The sequence below is a fragment of the Rhea pennata genome, chromosome 2 (assembly GCF_028389875.1).
Source record: "Rhea pennata isolate bPtePen1 chromosome 2, bPtePen1.pri, whole genome shotgun sequence".
In the NCBI taxonomy this organism is placed as follows: Eukaryota; Metazoa; Chordata; class Aves; order Rheiformes; family Rheidae; genus Rhea; species Rhea pennata.
This window is the reverse complement of record NC_084664.1, coordinates 14386051-14405725: the sequence shown is the minus strand read 5'-3', so window position 1 is coordinate 14405725 and position 19675 is coordinate 14386051.

Sequence of the window (19675 nt, the reverse complement as noted above, 5' to 3'; positions counted from 1 at the left end):
AAACAATTATGGAGTATTCAGCTGTTGTTAAGGCAGCTTTATTTTAATTGAATATGTAATTACATAGGAATGTTGCTTTGGAGTAGGATAGCTCTTTGAGAAAAGAAAAAAAAATGATGGAGGAGCATATTTAACAGGTAATGCTTTCTGTTAACACAGCACCTCTACAAAAATGAACAATACATTCTTTTTATTTTTAAAAAATTCCAATTAACTCACTTTTTTTGCATGGATAGGATTGTGACAGCATGTCTTTGGACTTCTGCTGGCATGGAATCCTATATATGGGCTACTGACACATAAAAAGATACCTCTGATCCTTCTACAATCAGCTCCTCTCCTGGACCCCTGCCAGACCTCCTTAACTGTTTGATGTTTCATCCATTCCTTGGGGAATACTTTCCTTTCACATTAAGGCTACTTTACATCATTGTAGCATTGTAAAGAACCTTTAAAATATCACTCATTGTGACACTTTCCTATGTCTGTATGGGGAAAAATGACCTTAGTGCATGCGAGAATTAAATTTTAAATACTAGAGATGAACTTTTCCCACACGTTCATAGCTGGGTCCTGGAGATATCTACTCCACCTCATTCAAAATTGAGGGAGTACGCTCTTTCACTGCCATGGGCCAGAAGATGGTTGATAATGTTATGGCAGCCTCACTGTGCCTGCTCAATGAAAATAGATAGCTTACTTTACTCATGATAAAAGACACCAGAGTAAAGTATTAATTAATAAAAGATAAGATTAATAAGATATCTTCAATCACACATCTGGTATTACTGCACAGATATCCATGGTAAGATGCAAGAATCTCTTCCAACAGGAAAACATATGACCAAAAGAGACTTTGCTGGCAGAAAAAGAGGGGAAAAAAATAAAAGGAGACAATAACTATTTCACATAGTATTTAAGCCTACAGTTTGCATTGGAGGCTTTCTGCTACTGGTTACTCATCTACTGTCAGGCACCAACTAAATGGCTTGGGCTCCTATACCTGCAGAGGATGCTTACTTGAAGGGTAACAGTCTCATGAGCCTTGTGTTTGTGAAAACTGTGTTAAAATTGACCCATTTTTTTACTACAGTTTATGCGTAAGAGATCAAGATAGCAGACTCTTCAGTCTGCTGTTCCTGGCAATATTTTATGTCATTTCTCTGTTACAGCTATTTCTTGTTTTAGTTTGTTTTCAGTCTTAAAATGTAAAACTTTATAAGTAATAATTATTCTGGGTTATTGTTACCTAAAACATTGCTTTCGGGCAACATGTTATTGATTAGATTCTTGCAAGTTCACTGAAGTAAAAAAGTAAAATAATGAAAAAAAAAAGTTAAAATTGACACTATCAGAGACAAGGATAGAAGGAAAAAGTGTGATTTTTCTCCCAGCTTAGTTCTTCTTGCTGTCCAGAGGACAGCAGTTGGGGATCTTTCTCCAAGGAGATGGAACAATACAGGTCACTTTGCTTGACCTGCTGTTTATTAGAGCAAAATCAGATACATGTCTTCAGTTTCTTCTGAAAGGGAAATATATAACTTCAAGAAAATTCACAAAATATTATAGATATTTGCCTCTAATAATTTGGATAAGCCATGTGAGATGATGGTAGCAGATACAGACTATACGGAAAAGAGTATTGCTATGTAACAAGAAGACTCTTCCATTTTTTTTTTGTCAGACATTGTAAATAAAGCCATCAATCTGCTAACGACTGCCTTTCAGCACTGTAAAGAGAAGATCCTTTGTAACTAGACAGACATTATAAGAAAACAATGTCTAAACCTAAGTTTAATGAAGAATTGGAGTATACTACTTGATTGCTTTAGTCCTTATACTGTAATAGATAAATAGGCGGTAAAGCAAGTTATTTGAGTATGAAATCTAGTTTTCTGATTGTGCTGATTGAGTTCCATTTTACAAAATACAAGTGTAAGGCATTGGTAATAAAAACAAGAAGTTTTTTGAGCAATAAAACTAGAAAAGCTGAACTTTTTTGGTCTTTGTAACCTATGGGCATGTTCTCCAGTGAGGCACAAGCTCCAAACAATGCTTTGATTTCCTATGTCTTTCCTTCCAAATGTCAAGGCATTCCAATGTATTCATTTCTATCTAATAAAGCTAGAGTTCATACTTCATTACTAGGTATCTCTCCTCTACTCAAATACTGTTTACATAAAAAAATATAAAGGCAAAATATATGTGATCATGACTTTTTATCACATTAGGTTGCAATATGCTATCAGCTCAAAGTCAGCATGCACAGGAATTCAGATATATAATTGCACCTTCTCTGGGAAATGAGTATAAAAACTCAATATCAAAGTAGAATACAAAACCTGAGATAATTGAAAAATAAGTTTGATGAGCACATGGTGAAGATTTGTATACGCTACCTGTCTATCTATCTGAGCATTATACTTGCAGGAAAGTGTTCACAGTACACAGGAAATTCTTATACTGATTTCATATAGAGATATTTCTGGCATATATATTTTCTGGACAACATCTCATAGTAAATCCTCACCCTTAACCACTTGCTGAAATCCAAACCACACAAGATGCACATTTCTTTTTAAAGCTTCAGCGTCAGGTATCTTGGCTTTTGTATGTGCACACTAAATGCTCATGGGTGTTCCCCATGAGCATTTTCTGGGTAGGGCTGGAATCAGTGATGTTCGCCAGTCTAAATATATGCACAACTAGATGCATTTTTAAAAATATTTCCTTTGAGTAAAAATGCAATAACTAGAAGTGACAAATTAGGGCATGCAGACACAGGCAGCCACTGGCTGCCACATTGTTCTCACAGTACATTGCAAAACAAATGATAGAAAAGTAAAATGATTCTCTGAGCCAGCAGTCAGGCTGCTTCTGCCTCCAAGCCTACATCGCTCAGGCTAGGTAGAGAGATTAGAGTTAAAGCTAAGATGCAGAAAATGGCACAAGTTGCTAAGTTTATGTATGTCCCTCTTTTGTTAAAGACCAGTGGCTATCTTGGATATCAGGCTGTCACAATTCATAGTCCATACAGCAGAATCAAACCCTAGCTCTGTGCTGCCTTTGATCTGAGTTGGTGCTGTATATTTCTACTGCAGTAGACTTTTTTTTCATTTTTTTTCTTCATTGTCAAGTTATTATTTACTTATTAGGTTAGCAAAAGCTATTACTAACAATTTTTGTTTGATCCCCAAAACCGTATTTCAAGCAAGGTGAAACACTGATTTCACTGAAACCAATCAGCATAGCATATCTCACTTTGTACATGAAATACTTCCTCAGCCTATCTGTTGAGTTAACCCAAATTTTGAAGGCCTGGATCTACTGTAAAAATTATTACTTCTGAATTTTTGGTAATTCAAAATGATTATATTTTCTACTATGCATATGATAGCTTTCTGTCTTTGAACAGGGACCTGTGGAATACGAGCATCTGGGAAAGCTCAGCTTTTATTCATTCAAGGAAAGAAATGGATTGAAGGGAAAAAAGTAGCCTTCTTAAGGGTTAACTTTGTCTAAACTTGTGTAAGTTCTGCTAACTTTTGAATTTAGCAGAGCAAGACCTCAACGTATTTTTCACATATTACACTTCTTTCCAATACTGTACAGAAATTAAATATGTAAATATGATCAGCTTTTTCAGTATGTCCAACTCAGCTGGAAGCAAGAAATTTCCCAAGAGAAGTTGCTCCTTCTTTCTAGCCTGATTTGCAGATTCAAGAGTTTTGGTAAATACCAAAAAAAACAAAACAAAAAAAAAAAAAAAACAAAACAAAAAAAAAAAAAAAACAAACAAACAAAAAAAAAACCCCAAAACCCCACAGAAAACTATCCAAAGACTGCTTTCACACTTTCACAATGCTTTCACAAAGTCATCATTAAGCAATTGCTTGTAACTTTCCATGCTGTACTTAGGAGAATAGCTACATATATGTACACGTATGCATACAAACTTAAACAATGTACACACCAGGAATTTTCCACACATATCGAAATAACTGATCTTTGTGAATGCTTTGGATATTTGGGTTCTCAAGCGAAGTAGGCACAAAATATGAGTACACATGTATTGGAGTAACTTGGCCCAGAAAAGTTCATTAATTACTTTCATCCTTAATTACCCTGCGTACTTAACAAAGAAACAAACATGGCTTACTTGACTGCAGCTAAAGTACACTTACAATAAAATAATTACATTTTTACCTGGTGTTTATTTTCTGCCTGACCCATTATATGGATTAAAAAACTTCTCCACACAGTGTGATCTTTAAAGACAATGCTGCAGCCTACACACCACTCTTAAATAAGTTAAACCCCAGGAAAACTACAAAAAAGTGTTGGATTCCAAAGGCATTAGTGTTAATGCTAAGGACTAAGTAAAGCAAGAAACACACTGAACTCAAAGAAAACAGCAATTACCTCAACCAATAATAAAAGTAAAACATTTTGTGGGAGTGAATGGGCCATTGTTGAAATCGTAATGACAGTGAAGGGAAGTGGAAAAAAAACCTATCTTAGGATGGTTTACCTCTAAGTAAATACTTTGCTCTTCTTTGCATTTCTTGGGTTTCTGCTGACATCTGTGTTGTAATCTAAAGCTAAATAAGGAAGAGCAACAAAAAAGACTGCTTGCTGATTGGAAACTAGCATATTTCAGAAACCAGTATTTAACAATAACATTCCTAAAAGGTTCTTTTGATCAGAGGTCAGGACCTGCAGAAAATTCCTTCATAGGAGAGTAAAAAATGAAAACAAAAACATGCTTTCACCATGATATGAGATTTCCGCAACTCTGTATATCATCAGTGCTGAATTCTACTTTCAGTTACATGTCTGTAGCATCTACTATAAGCAAGGAGTGCAAAATATGACATTAGTTACATTACTGTGGAGGAAGAAAGGTCCATGTCTCTCCTTCCTGTGTCTTCTTCTGTTCACATATTTATTGAGTCTGAGATCTCTCAGTGTCCATTATCAAACACCCTGATATCTACCTCAACTTCTTTTGTGAAAACTAATTTTTCTCTTCTTTTCCATTGTTACTCTCTATTTGAATATCCTTTCAGGCTGGATATCCTTTCAGCATGCGTTACCTAGGCTTGCCCTCCACTTATTTACAGTGATTTCTTTCAATGGAGCATTGTATTTACCTAGGACAGACAAGCAGTCATCAGCTTTCCATCTAATTTTTTCTGCTTGTTTTTCTCCTTTCTTCTTTCAACTCATCCCAAATCTCTCTATTATGTTCTTGGTATGTATTCTGTCATTTTATTCCTGTGTTTTTTCAACTTTTTTTTTTTTCAACTAAAACATCCTTATGTAAATAATTCTCTGTAGGTCAACTAGGCACCATTGACCATCAGTCTCCCAAGAATTAGCACTTCTGTTTAAACTAATGTCTGACAATATAAATTAGGATCTGAAAATGAATACTATTTCTGGCAAAAAAGGGAATATGAGAGGCACGAACTTGTGCTAGACGGAAAAGCAACTAAGCTCTTTTCTACGTTGCTATGAAGAGAGCAAATAAATGACTTCAGAGAAACTTTTTCCTTAAAAGGGTATATTGCTATTATTGTTCTTTTAATTGCACTGCTCCAGAGTCTAGAGATCCAGGGAAGTACTGGTTTCCAATGGCGCAGATGCTGTTCAAACTCACACAGTACAAGGCGACCCATTCCAACAACAGGCTCAGTATATTGCAGCATACATTTAGTAGTGTTTTTTGTAAGTACTATAGACTACTGTGTTCCCTTTTCTAGTACAACTGTAGTGGCATCTGGTCAGCAGTGTACTAGGTTATGTTGTCATACATCTGAAGGAGCATAAAGAAGTCAGGCTTGTCAAATGAAAATATTCTTTATCAGTTTTCCTGCTAAGTGTATTGCTGCTACTCTGGGAAGCAGCAATAAAGATAAAGGGCCTGGTATTGATCTCAGTAGCATCTGAATAAATCAGGAGGAGAGTTCTTTCTGTTTCCAGATTTCCTTGATCCTTGTGATATGAATGAAACCTGGAATTCAGTCTTTTGGGAATGTTTGACATACAACGTTAGTATAGAGTTTGCATTATAATTTCTTTCATTTTTCCTCTTTCATTGCAATGTTTGGTTTGTATTACTTTTATGTAGAAATAACAGTTCTAAAAGGAAAAGGTGTATTCTATAGCCTGAATTTCTCCTTTGTTTTGTATGCCTCCGGACTATGAATATTAATTTGACTGCCTTCAAATTATAGCTAGACCTCTGCATTGGAATGGCCTTCAGGCACACAAATCTGCCGTTTACGGCAGCCTATAGCACTTTCCGCCAACTTATTCGATTTAAAACTAATGCTGAAAATCTAAAGAGAGCCCCCTTTTGGTTTAAACCCCTCTCAGGCCTATATTGTGTATCTGTCATAGGAATGATTCTAAGAGGGACTAATTAAAAGTCCAATGAATGTGTGAGGGTTAAACTCACAGACTCTGCTCATTAACAGTCACTCACCTAAGAATATTTTGAGACTTCTCTTCTGTGATGGGAAAGAAAGGAATAAGACTAGACAACACTTAAAACCTCACATTTTATTACACAAACACACATTTCTGTTGTATTTCTAGGCCTGCAGTGATGACAATATCTAATTTAACAAGAAGATTCCTCCCCTTCCCCTGTGTTTCTTCTTGCAAAATAACAAAAGAAAACAAAAAAATCACTAATGAACACCCCTTCCCCCAAGAAATAAGGAAAATCAGAACCATTTTGTTAATTGTCTTTTTCCTGCTGTTTCCATGGTAATACTGGCTACTAGACTTCACTGCAGAGTGACAGTCCAACAATTCACACACTACACCCTTTCAGGCACAATGAATGCCTGTGAAAGAGGCAGAACAGGCGCTATTCAGGAAACATGTGATATCTACTCAATGCACTACCTTTCATCCACATTTTCCAAATTGCAGTTAATTTAATTCTAAACAAATGGCTAAGGGGTACAAATGAGGATTAAAAGGAAAAGAACATCTTGAGCTCTAATGGGGACGGTTTGTCTGAAGAACAATATAGCACTTTCTTCTGATGCCAAGGCTGCCGAATTGAAAGATGCACTTTCCCTCTTCTTCTGAGGCCTTAATTTATACTCTATATCAATAGTGAAATAAACATGGCAGGTTTTTTAGGGGGGTGGGGAGAACAGATTCTGCAGGTTTTGGATTTTCATGTGGAAATAGTTTTGTTACACGGAGATGTAATTTTGGTTTTCTTCAAACTAAGAAAAAACCTCCTTGAGCTTTCAAAAAAAGATAGCAGTCTTCACGAAGCCTCTCATTCAATCAGTTAGTATTTTTATTCTCTACCTCTGAAGTTATTAAGTCCCATAAAAAAGCCATGACAAATACTTTCAGGTCATCTTAAGAAATAACAATGGACCTTTTGAGGGCATCAGTGTCCGGAAGGAAATTATTATTCACATTTGATTTAATGACAGTGAGACCTATTTTTCATGTGATTCTTTCTCTTTGGTTACATAAAGAATATCACCTTTGCTTAAACCTGATCAAGCGAAAATCTTTGATTTTTCCATATCCAGTTAGGTATCAGGTAAGATGTTTAAAAAGGTTCCATGTTTAATAATTTATTGCATGACATCATAAGCACTGATAGTGTGTCAAATTGCTAATGACTTCACTTTCTGTGCCTGTTTATGGCACAGGGCGTAACTGTGCAGTTATACGCAGTTAATAGGCAGTTTATGTTGAGAATGAACACATTTTGGAAAAGGAAATATGGCACAGTAGCAAAAGAGCTTTAAAGCTAAATTGTTTTTCAGCAGTTTTTCCCTTTTCTATCTTAAAAATTGAGAAAAATCAATAAAAATCTATATAAAATACTTCCTACTCAGGTAAAAAATTCTTCATTGCAGCCCTATTTTTTTTCCCCATCGATACATGCAAAAAGGCTCTTTAGATGTAATTACTATCAATATCAACTTTTACTATTATTAACTCTTCTTTTAAGGATTCTTCAGCTTCTAAGAATATCTTATGTAGAGTTACCAGACATGCCATTTATTATCTGTGAGAAACAGAATTTGATATCATACTGCCAGTAAACAAAATGACAGGAAACTTGTGAATGTTTTTCAGGTTTTGAAGATAATTGTGTTTTGACTTGCAAATGGTTTATATTATTACGTTAACAAACATTCACATGACCAGACTTACAGAGGTAAAAAAAAAAAACACAATTCACCCAAATATTTAAAATAATATTTTTAGATGGAATCAACCTTGCTTGCCAAGACTGCAGACAGACCTGTACTTTTCTCTGATATACTTAGTATGACACTAGTTTATCTTAGGAATATGACTAACAGCTGATAATTTTTAATGACTAATTCTGAATGCACACTAGCTACCAAGTATATGTATTTTTTGTAACAGGACCAGGTTTTTAATAACAACATAGAATCTTTAAAATATCTTTTAAAGTCAATTTTTGGTAACTTGTTTTTGATAAGCACTCCAATTATTTATGAATCAATTACAATTATTCATTTTTATAACAAGTCATAGAACAGCACTTTATTAAATGCCCTGAATTATAGTGAATGCTATTAAGTGAATTTAGGTCCAAACAAGTTTGTTTGTAGATATCTAAATTATTTTAAAAAAACTTTTAAGTCCTATAGTTGTACACTGACATCAGATAGATATAAATATATGTGGATGTTAAATCACTCATCAGAATGAATCAGTTAATGGCAGGTTGAAATTCTGTGTGAATTGAAATATGTGCTGATATTAACACAAAATAAAGGTTTACAAAAAGTATCATTTTGCTTAGCAGCTACCAAGTACTTAATCTTTCGAGGGGTGACAGCATACTTAGACATGTCCTATGGTTTAGAAACTTTTAATAAGCTCAGTGAGAAATTTCACACACAAAGAGATACTACCTTTCTGCTTTGTAATCAGCACTGCTCTTGTCTTGCTTTTAGGCACTGTTCAAAACATGAAAGAACAACTGTCATAAAGGCAGAACTGTACACTTGTCTTGATAAAATAAGGACACATTTTTGCATTGGGAAAGGTTGCAAGTGTTCAGTAACGTTCAGTTGCGTTCTTACAGACATTGCTGTGTATGCCCCAAATGGACTTTGGCGTGCCTGTCTGGGTCATTCTAGAGCACGTCACCAGGATTTTACCATACACGTTGCTGAAAAGGGATAAAGTTGAGCATATATGTAATGGGTTGCTGAGCCAGAAACTGGTAGCCTAATATCTTTGACTTAGTCTCGGCAGATAGATGCCTGCCTATGAACCACCGATAAGCATGTTATGGAAGGCTGATACTGATATAGCTAGATATGGAAATGTCTGTAGCTCTCTGATAGTGATTTCCTAGTGTACATCATTTAAACAGCTAATGGAAAATACTTCTTAATGGCTGTCCTCCACGAGCGACTAGTGCTGAAATTGTGTTTACTTTTACAGTTCCACAGTTCTACAAGATGTCTTTTCTGTGCACTTCTTTCAAAGCAGAATACTGAAAATGTTTTCTTCCATTTTCATCTGCGTCCATTGACAGCTCCTTTATCCAAGAAAATTCAAAGCTTCAGAGTAAGCTTCAGACAAAATTTTGGATTCTCAGTCATTACAACATCAGAACTCCAAACACCATCTATGAAATGCACAAAATGAGCCTTCATTACCTCAGAGCTGTGTTTAGTCTTGCTCAGAAGTGAGCCAAATTTTAAAGGGTTAGGGGTCTAACCCTTCAGGGAATCATTGACTGAATTTGTAATGAAACCCGAAAACAGGTAAATATTATCAGGCTTTTGATTTTCATTGTCAAAACCACATGTATTCCTATATGATATATATTATAAAACTTTTTATGACATTGAAGAGTTTTATAATATATGAAATTGTTTCTTTTTTCCTTTTTGATGATGGCTGAAATGTCCAGGAAGGTAAAAATGGAAAAAAAAACAGAACCATGTTCTCTCTAACAGATATGCTGGAGTTGGAGAACATTTCCCTAATGAAAAAAGGGAGGAAAAAGACCCCCTAGCAAAGGTAACTAATCAAATAAATAGCAAATCTACTGAAAACTAGTAGAGATGGCTAAGGCCTTTGTCTGGCGTTATGTCTATTAACCTTTTCTGCCTTTGCAGTATTTATATTAAAGTTACCGAAACACATTTACATGCCAATAAAACAGTAAGCAGACCAAGATTTTCATGCCTCTAACAAGGCCCTGTATTCCAAATCTAGCCCTAAATTCTTTTGGGAAGCAGACCAGGGTAAGCTTTACTAGGCAAATTATTTGCCTGACCCTATGCCTCAGTTTCTGTTCTTCATTTCCACTATGACTCCTTTACTCTTGACAGAATAACAGACAAGCTTCTCTTTTATAGGTCATGGCTATATCAGTGTACTGATCAGCCTTCCAGGAATATCATTACAGCAACCAACATATTCATTGGTGAGTTAACATACCATTCATGTGAGAGATATTGGGCCAATTGCACAGCTGGTGCAAATTGGTGTAGTGGAGCAATATTGATTTACAGCAGCTGAGAAGCTGATGCTTATCTTCTGCAAGCCAAAACAACTCCAGCCATTCAGTGATTCCAGTATCTCTTTCCAAATTTATATTCCCACACAGAATACAAAAGTCTGCTATCAGGTCATCCTGATACAATTGTTTGTTGCATGTTCCCATTCCTGGAGTATCTTCTCTCCTTTTATTAATAGTTTGAATTTTATATTAAGTAAACAGCTCTGATTTATTTCTAAATACAGAAGCATTTGGTAGAGTAAAGATGATTCACGTAACTAAGGGATCACTTTATATGTAGTCTTATTTTTGACAGGAAGACAACAAAAAGGCAGAAATAGTAGAAAAAAAATATGTTTATTTCTTCCCTCTTCTCCTTTTCTTTGGGCACAGATGCACAGATTTGGGAATCTTTTACTGCAAAGCCCTCCATCATTCTCAGAGGGGTTTTTCCTGACTGACCTAAGCCTTATCCTAGTTCTAATATAAAACAGCTGAAAACCTTCTACTCTGAAGAAAAAAATAGAAACAAGGCAGAAGATATTGTCGCTAGACACATATTAGCTGCTTGTAAAGTAGATATATAGCTCCCTTGGCCCACTTTAAAACCAAGGCCAAGATCTGACCTCAGTACTTTCCTCTCTGAGCAGATGCTTAGCTATGAATTCACTTGTCACTTAAGAAAAGAGCCCTTGATTTTTTATTCTCCTTCCCCTTTCCTAATTACAAATGTTCCTTTAAAACAAACATATCCACATTTTCAATGTATAGATTTTCCTCTAATGTCACTGGAAGCATAACTGTTCATTTGATGGATTCTATTTAAAGACTGAAGCCATCACTTTCCAACACTTTTCTATAAAATATCAGAAATGGGAACATCTGTATATTCCCTTGCTGTACAGAACTGCTCAGAAATGCATATGCACGTGGAAGTCTAGGGACGAAGATGCGGCTGTGGTTCTGCATCTTTGCAGATACACCATTTCACTCAGCTCTGTACAAACGGAGCCAGTTTTATATGCAGTGTCCAAAATGCGTTGGGTCATCTATTCATAAACCTTCACATGATTTGTGAGATTGTGAGTCACTAATAGGAAGGACACACCACTGGTAGACCTTATTCATCAACTTTTTACCCACTGCAGCTGTGTAAAACATTTACAGTGAAACAAGAAACCACTCATGACTGTTCTGGCTTCAGGTTTCCTTATAAACTCTAGTGAACATCATTGAGATTTGTTAATGTTTGTGAATCTGTTGAGAAAAATGGGCTAAGTTTCAAGGATCGGAAGTGTGGGAAATGTATGGCTTTTGAAATGATAGCAAATGATATATCGATATCAGATCTGACTAATTCCAATTTTTCAGCTTGAGTTAGTCTGGAGTTTAACGTTTGTTATAGCAGCTATAAGCATACAAACACTAAATTAAAGAAAGTACTGTCAGAAACCTTGGTAAAGTCAGTATATTGGCTCTAACACAATAGTTTTTTTCAGGAAAGAAAGAGAAACTTAACAGAAAAGTGAGATGCAAAACTTCCAATATAGTTTTGTAAAAGCTTGAAAAAAAATCAACTCAAAGTAGACAGAGTGAGCAGATGTGGTACAGTAATGGAAGTATGAATTGGAAAAAAAAGAATACCACCTTGCAGAGAAATAAGAAGACTCAGATAAAAAAGAAATGTTAAACATATTGAACATAATAAACATAGTAAAGATAGACAACTCTATATTCAGCAATAGAGACGAGGCTCAAAGTGATTTGTTAGTAATTATGAAGATGTCATTTTTATATTACAGACCCTCTCAGAAAATTTTCTATGTTTTTTGTAGCATAGGACAATTAAGCCTTTATTTCCATAAGATAACTCAAAGAAGCTACTTTCAATGTGAATGTATTTATGTCTGAAAATCTTTTAGGCTTAATACACAAAGATACTGCTTATAAGATCTAGAGTCAAATTATCCCAGCAAATCTTATGAGTTGCAGCAGTTGTATCAAAGAGCAGGATATTGCAGCGCTCTTCACTGACGCTGATGCGTACTTTGGACCTGGAAGGACTGTACGTACGAATTACGCCACTGCGTAAACCATTTGCATGGCTCTAGTTGGGATGATGTTCATGACATGAATTTCAGTGGAGACGCCTGAAGGTACATGATGTTAATTAAAAGCTTAAGTATTCAATCATGTATTGCTTTATCAGCCATCAGTACAAAGGGGAGTACTCACTTAGCAAGATCTGTTGTTCACATGCTCAAAGTTTCAGGATGCCAGACAATAAGCCGAATGTTTGGATGAAAGAAAAGCTAACAAGTCTGAGATAACACGAGTCCTTGAGCAAAGTGGGGCTGCTTTGGGTGCTGGGAGATAAGTCCTGAGAACTCTGACTGCTTTAAAAAAAGTTATTTGCACCCAGTAAACTATTTTTACTGATTTCATAAACTTTCAAATAAAAAGCCTTAAGTTAAATGACACTTGTGATAGAAACATTTCCACAAAGTAAATATAACAAAACACTTCGTAATTAGGAGCTATTGCAAATATTTCACGTTCAAAAATCTTATGATTTTAGACTCCTGTACTTGGATTTTGATACCGGCCCAATGTCATCCAAGGGTGCAGTATTTGTGATCTTTTTTTTTTCCCCACAAAGCCATCACTCTATCATAAAAAATCTACTTAGATTCCATCTATACTACCTAATTACATCTATTTAAAATCTGTCTATGCTATTTTATTTCTGCCTTTATGTTTTTGTACGAATTTAATAGCAATTAGGAAATTCTGAGCTCCAGTCTAGGCAGCTACATCCCGCACGCTGCCAGCTTCCACTTCTCCGTCACTTACAGCTTTATCATTTGAGGCAGGATGCATTCTCACTATGCCAGCAAACCCTGCCAAATAAACAGCAGTTAGATGAACGTTTATTTGTCCAGGTTGCGACGTAGCTGTAGCTATTCTGCCAGACTCTGTTCTGCTATTGCCTGTGAAGCATCAGTAAAACAAACGGAATTTTGGGATGAGGGCTGAAAACACTGTGTATCCTGCCAGGTTGCTACTTCCTTCTCGATTTTTACATTAGAAAACACGGGCAGTTTTTGTACTCTTGTTTCCACATGGGATGTCTAGGAGGGCTGGCGCTTCCCTGGCGAGGACAGTTCGAGAGTGACACCGCGTGGACCCGGCCGGAGACGCCTCTGCTCCCAGAGGGAGGAGGAAATTTGGGGCTCGTCACTGCCGTTTCTGCAAAGAAACTAAAAAGGCAGGCGGGGAAATAGTCCTCTGTGTTTAGTCCAGGTTTAAAGAAAACATCTCTCTTTCTTTCTTTCCTACTGCGTTCACTTATGTATTCATTTTCTTCCCCTTTTTCTTTCCCCCAGGCATTTGCTGCACTGCTGGCAGCAGCTTGCACCTAGAGGGGAAACGTGCCCCTCTCCCCGCTCGTCATTCCTTTTCCTTTTGGAAGGAACTGTTTCCCTCCACCCCTCATTTGGCAGGATGAAGCGGTGCAAGGCACGGGCTGGGTGCTCAGCTCTGAGCTCTGTGCAGCCGAAAGGCGGCCGCAGCGCTGGGACACTCTCTGCTCCCGCTCCCGCTGCGGGGACAGCGCTGCCCTAACACAGGCGCTGCCGCCGCTCCCGCTGGCCCCCGGGGCGGCTGCACTTCCCACGGTCTCCTCTGCTCTTTTCTCCAGACCTCTAATTTTCTACCTGCCCTGTGATACCGACCGTATTGGCCTCATAGGGCTCAGGGTTTTCCGTGAGCGAGGTGAAAAGGGAATCGGAGAACTTGAACTGAGCTCTGCCTGCTTTAAACCTTTCTGTAGTTCCTTGATGATGCCTTGAAATCCCTACAATAATAGATACAGAAATCACCGAATAATGCTGCTGTACATGTGTGCACCTTGGCTGGTTCTTCTGGAGCCCGCAGCTACGCACATATTAATCAGTGCAACAACACTAGCTGACAAAGCCGATCTTCAGTTTCTGTGTTTGCAGTACTGCTTGTCTCACATACTTAACGCACCATTAAGGCAGATGTGGTTCGGTCCGAAGGAAGCCTTGTAGCCTACCTCAGTTTTTACAGGACAGCACAGTAAGCCAAGCACTTCTCGATTCCTCAGCACTGCCTGTGGAAGTTTACTGCTGCAGCAAAAAGTAAGCGTAAATCAGCAGGCCAACTTGATTGTACTGTTCCATACAGAAAATTATCTTGAAAGGCTCTGCCTCAGTTGTTTCCATGTCCATGGGAAACTTGCCAAACACTATAGCGACTTTCTCCCTATCATTTGCATACATTAAAAAAATATAGGCCAGACTCCTTCAGTATGGAATAGAAACTCTGCCCACATACATCTCAAAGCAGGCTCAAGAGCAAGGATTTTGTACGTCCTTATCTTCTTGAACAGTTCCCCCAGAAGTTAATGTTCCTTTGAACAATTGAAAAAGGTTTTTTACATAAGTTTTTAAAAAATGTACTTTTAAATATTGAAAATCACGTGACTACTTTAATCTTCAATAGAAAATTATACAGCTAAAAAAGAACAGTCTTCCTTTTCATTTATTTGAAGAAAAAGGTCAAAAAATGCTCCATCTAAACATTTTCTGACTCTCTCTATACAGAAATCTTGGTGGTCGCCTTTCAGTGTTAATTAAGTTTTATATGGAATTGGTTCTATTTTATTCTAAAATTTCTTATGAGTTATGTGGAAGGAAAAAATAGAAGTTATGTTTGCTTTTGTTTTAAGCAATGAGGTGTTCAGCTGATTTATTAACTGAACCTGCATGCATTGCTGCAAACTCTTCTTGTTTTATCATAAATTTATAGTGCTTCTCTTAAGTGTTCATTTCTTGGAACTGTGCAATTTCAGAACACTCCTGACCTTTTTAAACAAAGATATATTATGTTTTAGACATCATGCAAGTATAAATTATTTGTGAATATAAAGTAAATATATATTTAAGGCTGAAAAAAATAGAATCCCAAAAGAAGAACAAAATATAATTCACATTAGTTATGCTAATCAGTGTATTTTCAAACTCACCTTATGATTTTATTGCGTCTTATTATTAGTTTTCAAATGTTTCATGATTGCAGTTCTATATTAAAAAAGGAAAAAAGAAAAGGTCAGAAAGTTCACATTCTTAAGATCCTAAATTAACTTTACACCATTTTGGATAAAATAGGCTTTGTACATATAATTTATCATTTCTTAAAGAAGCCTCCCCTCCCCCAAACCTACTCCTTCTCCAAACAGATACTATTCCTTCCCCTCTCAAAACAGCTTAAAAAGAGACAAAACTGACATGATGAATTGGCTTCTAGTGGCAGAAATATAAAATAAAGATATATATTTAAAAAAAAATTATGCAGAAGATTAAATTGTCTTTTGTCTTACACAAATCATTAGTGTAAAATAATAAATATCAACTTTTCCATTGACTTAAAATAGTTATATAAGGGGAAAAATAGGGGAATACAGTGGAATTATATATTATACTACTAGTGCTGTTTTTATTTGAAGGCAAAGATGATCTTTGAAATTTGACACATTTATAAGAGTGGTTTCTCTCAAACTGAAAAACTTGTATTACATTTTCAAGCTCCCTATAACACAGTGACACACTACAGTTGTTCCTTCATTTTGGAGAACGCTTGTCCGATTTCATAGTCACACATTATATATATTAGACAATTCAAGAAATCAGTTTGTGTAAGGCAGCATAAAATCCTCCCACCAGTGTTTATTATTGTCTTCTCTGTAAGTCTTCCCACTGTCAGTGAAAAAAAATTGTTGTTTGATATAAATACTTTAGAGTGTTTCCCTTACTTGCAAAGAAAACAATCCCAGTTAGAGGATCTCAGGAAGCCCAGGCTAAACCAAAAATGAAAGAATATTTAGTTAAATGGAAGTCTTACTTGGAATATTATTTTACTGTCGTCACCCAAAAACTAACTTGCACATATAAATTTTATACTAATAGATCATCCCAAATATACAAACAGAACACTGCTAAAATATTTTGGCAAAAGCACCGTGCGTCACAGACTATAATGCCATAGGAACCTTCAGATGTTGCCTTATCAAATAACCCATTATGTGTGTGGTTGAAATTTTAGAATGTTTTTTTCCAGCCCCATCCTCTGAAAGAGCTAGGACACCCCATTAATCGCTCAGCTCAGAATTATTCAAGTTGGTTCGCAAACTGTAGTTCTTTAGGAGGTCACAAAAGCAAGGCAACCTGGACTAGTAAACCACATTTAATGAAGAAAATTACAAGCCTCACAGTTCTGGGTGGATACATTAGTGTTCTAAGAGATAATTTGGGGACTGGTAAGATTTGGTCAGCCCCAAAATCTGGAAAGGAATAGGTAACATATGGGATATTCTCATGCCAAGAGATGGGGCCAGAATTCTTTTCCACTGGATAAAAACTGCTCAAAGAAAATATTTTCAAAGTAAATTATTTTTTGGCTCTTGATACTTTACCTAGAAGCGCAGAAGAACAACACAATATTTGCCACCAGGGTGGGAACTTGACTCTATTAGGTGTTTGTACAGCCTGAGGGATTAATGTAATAATAATAATAATAATAATGATAAGTCTCCATAGCTTATGTCTTAGTTAAGCAATTCACAAACTTTGAAGAATGTTCCCCATCCAGTTCTTTCATTGCTAGGTTAACAGCTGAATTATCACACTCAACAAAATTCCAAGTAATAATGACTACATTCGTCCCTATCTCAGACCTGTTTTCAAAGGAAGATTGCTAGTCGTGTAAAAGCCCCAAAGGCATATGCTGGGAAGTCCCTTCTTTTATTTTTTTACAGTTCCAAAACTAAAGACATTCTAGTTTTAACACTGGTCTTTTGTGGAGGCCTAAGTAGCACTCTAATGATGATATACCAACTAGTCATCCACTGCCAGGATATTATTATTGTACTCAAAACTGCCTGACAGAATTGGCCTTTACTGAACTTTAAGTATGACTAATTATCGAGAAAGTAATGTGCATAAGGAGAATGTAAGAGATTTATATTGTTTGGAACACACGTTTCCTTTAATAACAACAGTCCTGGTCTAGCACTCACGGCCATATGAGGCAGAGATTCATAAAAAAAAGTAAAGGGGAGTGTTTACTGGAAGAACTGGGCACCTAATGAAAAAAAAAAAATAAAACAGGGTTAGCAGTCCTGCAACTTCAGTAACTACTTAGTCACACAAATTGTGTGCAAACTACAAACTAAGTTACTCCAAGCCAGAAGACATAAAACTGCTTTCTCAAGCTGCTATAAATAATTTTAACTAATAAGATCCTAATAAGACAGATGGACAAAAAGGTTCAGAGTTTGGGTTCAGTTCCAGTAAGAACACATGCACATTTGAGTGATTATCTCGTCTCGTGTCTGCAAAATTGGACTGGAATTCTGACAAAAGCAAGCTTTCTTCTCCTAGGATAATTCAACACTTTTTGTCATGACTGCAAAGCAAACTCCCATCTCTTGGGATAATTCAGCACTTTTTATCATGATTGCAAATGCAGAGATACAATGAAAAAAAAGAAAAACAACAAAAACCAAAAACCAAAAGTGTTCATTCCTGGTCTAATGGAATAAAAACTGAAGAAAATTCAGAGAAGCATCTCACAAATTGCATTTTCCAAGATGACATTTAAAATATAACTACAGATGTATGCAACATAAAAATTAAAAATTTGATTTTTTGTAGGGGGGATGGGAGAAAATGAGTTTTGGCACCTTCTTCAGGTATTCCCTCAATGTCTTCACATCTGATAACTGAAATTAAATTAATTATGAAGGCCAGGAGTCTCTTAAATATGAACACTTTTTATTCATTCTTTAACAGAGAAAGACTATTTTTAACTAGATTAGACCAGGTTTCCATTCAAGCTGAAAATAACAAATTATGAAGTTAGCTGAAAGTTGAGAGCTTTAGACTCTCATACAACTTTAACTTTAGCTAAAGTCAAAATTTCTAGGGAAAATAATATCATGATGTTATATATAGAGAGAGGGAGAAAATGCTGTATATATGAGAAGTGCCTGCCCACAAACCTGAACTGAATAAAATGAAATGGAGACGCAGCAACACTGAACCAACTCTGATGAAAACTCAGACCACACAAATACTGAAAGTAGACCTAAATTTTGTACTTCTCTAAGTCAGGAAACTTTGTAATGGAAACTTTCAAAATCCTTGGGCTGACAGTAAAAAGAGATAGATATTTCAGAGAATGACTGAGTCACTGTATAGAGGTACTTACCTTACTTCTTATTTGTCAAATATTGCCAAAATGTAGATGTTTCAGTGAAATGTCTAAACTTATGCATAAGAACAAACAAGCAGGATGATTTCATATCAGCTTTGATTATCACTTTTAAAAGTGGAAACAAGTATACATATTCAGTAACTGAGAGGAAATGCTATATATATATGTATGTATATATATATATATATATATAAAATTAAAACTTTTAACCTATTTGAATGTACGTTCCAATGTCCAAATATGTTGTCATATTTGGAACTGGCTGAATAAACCCACTCTCTGTCGAAGTTTAGTATTCCTGCTTTAGAACTAGACACATAAACAGCATCAGTTAAGACAGGTGCTTTTTTTTCTCCCTCCCCCGCCCCCCTTTTTGAGATACAAGTGCCTCAGAAGAAATATTTATGAAAATTGCAACAGTGCAAAGTAAAAATCTGTCTGACAGCCTGTGAGCAGAGTGGAGCTTACACAACCTCTGCATAAGTCAATAACAGTGTTTCACTCAAAAGAACAGAAATGATTAGGAGGGCCAGAAGGTTTCATGAAAGATCAGGTCACCAAGCTGCAAACTCAGATTATTGTCTTTTATGGTTATGACCTGCAAAATATTTCCAGGTTACTGATATTTTTGGAGGATCTAAGGACAAGCGGTTCATGGCTGATGTAATACAGGCTGAGAGATCAGTAGAGGTAAAAAAGAATGGTCATCATAGGATTAGAGCAACACATGAGGAAAATCGTTTTTGCAGAAGTATCCCAGACTGGCATGTACTGCAAAAGTCCATGTTTGAGTATCAGAGCGAAAATACTAAAGTAACTGAGAAGGAAAAC